Source organism: Dipodomys merriami, unplaced genomic scaffold, assembly GCF_024711535.1.
Source record: "Dipodomys merriami isolate MVZ:Mamm:240054 unplaced genomic scaffold, mDipMer1.0.p SCAF_377, whole genome shotgun sequence".
In the NCBI taxonomy this organism is placed as follows: Eukaryota; Metazoa; Chordata; class Mammalia; order Rodentia; family Heteromyidae; genus Dipodomys; species Dipodomys merriami.
In genome coordinates this window covers 888,307-895,999 of record NW_027205348.1, presented here as the reverse complement: position 1 = coordinate 895,999, position 7,693 = coordinate 888,307, and the positions used below count along the sequence as shown (strand labels likewise).

At 41.9% G+C, this 7,693-nt stretch overlaps 1 pseudogene; it reads right to left on the bottom strand.

Moving 5' to 3' along the window:
• Nucleotides 1-1,468: 1,468 nt before the first annotated feature.
• LOC138804864 (leucine-rich repeat-containing protein 14B-like) overlaps nt 1,469-7,693 on the bottom strand; it is an 83,585-nt pseudogene continuing 77,360 nt past the window's right edge.

The following is a 7,693-nucleotide window of genomic DNA, read 5'->3' as shown; positions in this document are numbered from 1 at the left end:
TCTATCTATCTATCTATCTGTCTATCTATCTATCTATCTATCTATCTATCTATCTATCTATCTATCTATCTATCTATCTATCTATCTATCTATCTATCTATCTATCTATCTATCTATCTATCTATCTTTCTGTCTGTCTGTCTATCTATGCTCTATTTTGTGTGCCAGTACTGGAGTTTGAACAGAAAGCCTCATGCTCTTCCTTAGCTGTTTTTGTTCAAGGTTGTCAGCCTCCCATTTTAGCCACACTTCTGCTTCCAATTTTTTGCTGGTTAATTAAATATAAGAGGCTATAGACTTTCCTGCCCAGGGTGGCTTTGAAACACAATCCTCAGATCTCATCCTTCCAAGTAGCTAGGATTACAAATGTGAGCCACCCCTGGGTGACTTCTTATCTTCATACACCTCCTATGGTTTGTGTCATCACCCAAAGGGCTTCTAGCCATAGAAAGCTTACCCATTCTGTCCATGGTTTCAAGATGGAGGCAGCCAAAACTGACAGTCTCAAAGCCTGTGATTTCATCCCACTAGACCCTACCGAAGCCTTCACCACATGAGGCATCTCCCTGCCATGTTCTAGCTCCAATCTTTTTATATCCTTTCTCCCTTTTCTCACCTTCTACCCAGACATGCATAATCTCATCATTACCTTGGAACTAGTCATCTATCCATCCCATTCCTGGCATTTAAAGAACCCCTGGATTCCAATAGCTCAAGCCTGTATTCCTAGCAACTCAGGAGTCTGAGATCTGAGGATTGTGGGTCAAAGTCAGCTTAGTAAGAGTGAAGCCCACGAGAACCTTACCTTCACTTAACTACTAGAAGTTGAGCTGTGGTTCAAGTGACAGAACACGCTAGCATTAAGTAATAAAGTTCAGGGACCATGTACAGGCCCAGGTCTCTTGTGCATGTACACAAATACGCATGAAAACACATAATGTAATCTGGTTTTATTGTTTGGTGTTTGAATAAGGCTACTTGTTTACAACCTTAGGAAAGAGCACATTTCAGTTGCTTTTTCTACAGTGAACTTGGATGTAAGTCCTGTGTTGTCCTCAAACCCCTGAGTTTCAACAACTGAATATTACAAGTACTGGGATGTTATGCCTGAATGAAATCAACTGATGGTTGAGTCTGCCTTTGCCAGCTGACACTGTCCACAGGGTACTTCTAGTCTTTAGACACTTCCTATGGAAGTGACTGTCCCTTGTAATGTAAAGACTTTTCAGCGGGGGGGGGGGGGGGGAGGGTGTTGGGCTGGTAGGGATGGTAAGGGGAAAAAAAGGAGGCAACAATGCTTAATAAGAAATGTACTCATTACCTTGTTCATGTAATTGTAACCCCTCTGTACAATGTTTTCACAATAAAACTTACTAATAATAAAACAAACAAACAAAAAAGACTTTTCTGCCCCCTGGCTCCTGAAACCTCCTCTGAAGTTTTCTTCCTCCTGTTGTCAGGATTCAGCTCATGTGTGCTCCTCTCCAAAAGGCTGAGCAAGCTTTCTTGGAAGATGCATTCTGTCTCCAGGGAGAATGAGACATAATACCTCTTTGGGCAGTAACTCAGGTTTCTGCCCAATCCCATCTGCCAGGATTTTGACTCTGCACTCAGAGCTGCAGCTAATATGGAATGAATGAAAAAGACAACAGTGAAAAAGAAGACCTCCCAAAAGAGCTTAGAGAAAGAGTCATAGATTGGAAATTGCTTGGAATATGGTCTTCCGTCCATGAGGCCTCTCCATTTACTAGCTAGCATTCCTGGGCTGGAGTGCCTCTTTGTGGCTCCACCCTTGGTCATGTATACAATTCCTATATTGCCAATGTAACATCAAAAGCTGATGTTCCCAGGGACATTGGAGGGGACAGCAAGAGGTAGCTACCTATTACTTACACACAAACTACTTAGGCTGTCTAAAGAAATGAAGTCTGGTCATTTGTAGCATTGTGTTGGCAAATTCACCATCTATGGATGGGAGTGCACCTTAATCCTAGTGGAGCTAGAAGAGTCATACAAACGGATTACCCTGAAGCTTTGAGCAGAGCTAGCTGTTGCTGCTGGCTTCTCGACTATTTTGTCTTTGAAGTACCAAGAAACTGATGAAAACATCAGCACATCAAAGAAATTCTCAGTGTTCTTTTGTCACAAGAGTTCCAAAATAAGTTTCCAGCAATAGTTTTGCAAAAGCTTTGGCTGCTCTGTCCCCAGGAGAGACGTCACCTGCCCAAAGTGCCTATTGGACCTGGACATCATCTTAGAAACCAGCTCATCTGGGCTTGTTTGAGGGCTCTCGAGGTAGAGGCGGGGGTGGGAAGTTGATATCCCCAGACCTTATGTCTTTTATCGAGGCATTATCTCTTATTATAATGGTCTCTTTTCTTTTCAGTGAATATCAAGTGTTGTCCTGAATACTGGGTACAAAGCTGTGAACAGAATGAGGTACTTTCATCATGGGGCTTATTTATTGCTGCAAAGCCTAATGCATCATAAATAAGTGGAGATTATGCAGAATATTATGAGAAAAAGGCATGGTAAGGAAAGCCAAACTGTATGATTTCACAATTGAGGGATGTGTAGCTTATACATAAAGCCCAAAAAACAAACAGCTTTAATGTTGTTTCTCTTTTTTTTTTTTTTGGTGGTAGTAGGGCTTGAACTTTGGGATTGGGCGTTGTCCTTGTGCTCTTCAGCTGAGGTTGAGAACTCTATTTGGTTTTCTGGTGATTATTTGGAGATAAGAATCACAGGGAGGGCTGGGAAGGTGGCTCAGTGGTAGAGAGCTCTCCTTGCATGCTTGAGGCCCTGTGTTCGATTCTTCAGCACCACATAAGCAGAAAAAAAAAAGCCAGAAGTGGCGCTGTGGCTCAAGTGGTAGAGTGCTAGCCTTGAGCTGAAGAGCTGAGGGACAGCACCCAGGCCCAGAGTTCAGGCCCCACCACCCGACCCCCACGCCAAAATAAAAAAGAATTGCAGGGAGTTTCCTGCCCATGTTGGTTTTGAATCGTGATCCTCAGATCAGCCTCCTCAGTAGCTAGGTTTACAGGTGTGAACCACTGGTGCCTGGCTAATGTTGCTTCTTACTTGCTCACCTTTGGTGCCAACGACCTCCATGAGTCAAATCTCGAAGTGTCAAATTGAGAACTATCTTGTACTTTGAGAAGTTATAGGGAAATAAAAAATTCAGAGATATATGCCACAGGTTAGGGAGTCAAAGTTGGATTTGAATGTTTTGTCTCCCTTTGGGTGAATGCTTCCTCTTTAAAGATTTAACACTTTTCTCAAAAACAAAACCAAAAAATATGGGATGGATATACTTAAGCCATATCTTGTCTTGAAAGCCTTCTTGTTTTGAAATTATTTTAAACTCAAAGAAGAGTTGCAAAGAGTAGTGAGAGTTCCCACATACTTCTTCACTGCTTTTTTATTATGAACATACTATTAACATCTTATATAACCACTCTCATTTACTGATTCTAAGACATTCACATTTGCACAATATTTTCAAGCTCCAGATGTTATTTGAATTGTATCATATCCCTCTCTAATGTCTTTGTGTATGTGTTCTTGTATTAAAGTACTGATGGCCACAAAAAGGGGTCAGAAATCATTTTTTCCTTACCTGAAAAGGAAGAGGCATGGGACATAGTTCTAACAGTGTGTAAGTGTGGAGACTGCACATTTTGGAAATGGTTACAAGCCTTATTAAAAGAACTATCTAGTTAATAAAAGTTGTCACCCTGGTCAATTGTCCTGGGCCACTGCCTCAAATGTTGCCTTAAAAACCAGCTGGACACCCGCCTATCAAGCCTATGCCACATATCCTTAACCAGTCTTAGTAGAAATTTGCAGCCCAGAAAAATGTGTGATAACCCTTTTGAGTCAGTGTGGGACCCTGCTGCTGCTTCTACCCTCCCTTCTGGATAAAGTTCAAGGACGGCCTTATAGTCATCTGGAAGGAAATCTATGTTGTCATCCTGAACATGTTGACCATAGTGACAGTGGACTGGACTCCTGCCTGACTCCATCACCTCTGACTGCTTCCCAGTGGAAAGCTGCTTTGGATCTGCTGAAACTGAGTCTGTGGTATATTATTTCAGTGATATCCAGTAACTCTCTCTATTCCCACAGTAGATATTGAGGGCAAGGATGATATCACTGGCTTGCCTCAGGCACTTCAAGGATTAGGAAACTAGAAATCCACTCTACAATCAAATCCTTGCTTGGTTTGGGTGTGGTAAAAGGCCGCTTCCAACAATAGCTATAAAGGAGAGATCTTTATCAATGGAGGTAGTAGGAGGAATGAAACTCACCCCTGCTATTAGAATTAAAAATTTAACAAAATTCTCCACCCAAGGGATGCCTTGAGGCAGTTCTGATAACCTGGTTCCTCAAGCCAAAGAAGCAAAATGGCCCAAAAGCCACAAAGAAACTCAGGGAAAGAAAGAGTGTAGTAAAGAAAGCCTTAGAAAGGAATTGAAAAAAAATCTCATCTGGATTAAAAAAAAAAAAGATATAAAAATAAGGATTGTCTTAAAATGTTTGTCACAGTGAAAAGGGGAAGAAGACAAACCCCAGAAAGTTTAAGTATGTAACAAATGGTAGGAGTATGTCTTAAAAATGAAGCTTATGAGTAAGTTGGTATGAAATTAAACTAGCTTTCATATACATAGAGTCAGGATGGGTGAATTGATGTGGAACTATTCTTTATGTTTATCTGTATGGTAGGGAGGAAGGATATGCCCACTTCAATCTAGATGCTGGTTTAGCTAATTAGAGCAGCCAGGTAGACTCGTTGTGAGAGGGGATTCTCTTAAATTTACCATGACTGAATGACTCCTTCCCTTTGCCCTTTTGCGCTCCCATTGCATTGTCTATTCCAAAGGGTTTATGCCCTGTGAAATGATGTTTGGCAGACCATCCTTCTTGTATCCTCGCTTAAAAACTGCAATGTTGACATAGATGACTGCTCCAGTCTTTACAGGCACTGCAGACTGTTCAACAGGAACTCCATTCCCAATTTCAGGCACTCCTGCAGGCAGCCCCTGTAGTTGGCCCTAATTACTGATCATGAGACACTGTGTAGGTCATATGACATAAAAAAAACTAACTATCCTCAGTGGAAAGGACCTTATACTGCTATCCTAACAGCTCCAACCACTGTCAAGGTGAATGGGATCTGGTCCTGGATCCACGCTTCACCACTTAAGGTGGCCCTGCTACCAGAAGAGACAAATGGATGGACCCTGAAAAGCCTCTCAAGCTAAGACTCATCTCATCATAATTTTTCATTTATGCTTCTGTGCTCTAAATGATGTTAACTACCACTGGCAGTTTAAAATCAGAGACAAGGGGACAGTTTTCTTACTTCTGCTATTGTAATGTCCCTGATTGTAGCAATTTAATTTTACCAACCAACTCAACTTGTGGAATATGACAAACTGCTTCAGGTATCTTGATGTCACACCCCTTCTCCTACTATGTTCTGGTGCAATGGAAGCCTATGGTCATACATTAATCCAACCTTGGCCTCTTGGATTTTGATAACAGCAGTTCCCCAATTAAATCTTTATACCAAAAGTGAAAATTTTCAGAGATTGTTATGCCACCTCTTAACCAAGAGGACAGATTTTATTCCTATAATGTTAGGGATGAGTCTGGTTACCTCTGTTGGAGGAGCAGCTTTTGCTGGAGGTGCTGTAAGACATAGTTTAAAACTTGCTCAAGAATTTGAGGAGAGGGTAGATGAGGATACTCATGCCTCTTCAGTGTCTCTGGCATGCATACAAAGACAACTGAACTCTCTAGCGGGGGTGGCCTTGCAGAATCATACGGCACTAGACCTTCTCACAGCTTCCAAAGAGGGAACCTATGTTTTTCTAAGGGAAGAGTGCTGATACTGTGTAAATGAATCACGGCTGGAGAAGAAAACATAAAGGTTGTAGGTAAACTGTGTGAAGGACTCCACCAGCATCCATCTGCTAAACTAGATCTAGTATGGGTTCAAAGCCTTTTGGCCTGGTGGCTAGTATCCCTAGCCACCAGCAATTATACTATTTCTTCTACTTGTTATTACTGGTTCCTGTGTGGTTAAGTCTTTGATATCACTTATAGAAAAAATAATTGGGACTGTCAAGCTGATGGCCCTTCAGGCCCAGTACAGCCTCCTGAGTCAGGAAAAAGAGTCAAGAATTTGACTCAGTTACAAAAAGAAAGGGGAATGTAAGGATCTCTTAGGATTAAAGACCCCAAGACCAAGCAAGGACACTGAGTCAGAATATTAACCTCTTATGGGGAACTGAGGAATGCAATAATCTCTTGCTTGAAACTGAGGAATGAAATAACAGGAAATTGCCATTGTAAAAGTCCCTTGTTTGGAAAAAAAAGTTGATGTTATCATACTAATAGAACTTTGCAGCTTGTACCTGCTTGTGTTTTTTGCCTTCATTAGCCTAGGCTGTGTTCATGTTTAGGGTCATAGTGTTAGCTCCCAAGTCTACACTGTGTCCCTGGCAGGACAACTTCTGTAACACCTAACAAACTTCTTTAATCTCTAAGCCCGCTTTGATGGACTCATTCTCAGACCCTGTAAGAATTGAAATAACAGTGATTAAGTTGTCTTAGATACTAATGAGGGGAATTTGTTTTAAGGATATCTCAGGTAACCTCAAAGTAAGAATAGAGTAGGATCAGACCTAAAATCTAGAAGTAGCCATGAACATCCATTGGCAACCTGGGAATGATTGTCTCCTGAACCCACATACCTGTTTCAGCATTCTCACTGTTAAGAAAATGGAGGAAAACAGAAAAGGAATAGGCCAGACTCAATGATCAACAGGTGGGGACTGTTTATTGCCAGCAAGGTGCATAGACCTTTCAGGTTTGGAGGTTGTTTGAGGGACTATATTTTGGATGGACTTATATAGGGCTTGTTTTCACAAAGAAGCAGAAAATAAAAAGTGGCTTATGCTCTCTTAGGCCACAAGGAGACTTCCTTGACCAGGCCCACAAGTTGAATGTTCTACACTGGATGAAGGGCTATTGTCCCCTGGGGACCAAGTGTTATATCCTTGGCCAGGCACTGATTGGAACCTGCCTGCTGACAGGCATGTGGCCACGCTTGTTTTCTTGTACCTGGTGTCTTGCTTGAGCTGGAGGAATTAGGCAGGAATCAATCTTTCACTCACTGTAACAAATTTTTCAAGCCAAATTGCACAGATTCCAGCCTGTTACCTTTCCTGCAGCAGAATGTGGGGACATCAGGTTATACAGTGCTGTGGCGTTTTAGTGAGAGCAATGAAAAGAGTCCCCAGTATGTGACTTCTGTTAGAGTCATAGGAACTCTTGAACAGAAAAGTGTTGGTAGCTAGTTGTGATTCAGCTAGCTGCAGAAGGTCTCTGGCATCTCTAAAGGAGAACTGGGTCTCTCTGTTGACTGCCACTGGCAGGTAAGAATGTTACTGTAACAGAATAGAGTTCTAATGCCTGTTCCCAGAGCTAGGGCTGGCTCTGATTAGTAGAACCAAAGGACGAGGCTTGGGAGTGGTAGAGGCTGGTGGTCAAATGAATCTAGCTGCTCAGCAGAAAATGGAATATGAATTTTACTAAGAAATACTGGAGCATCTCTTACTCATGAGATACCCTCAAATCAGGCTTTCACTGAGCTGGATGCAGAGCAAAACAAGCACAAAGCCAC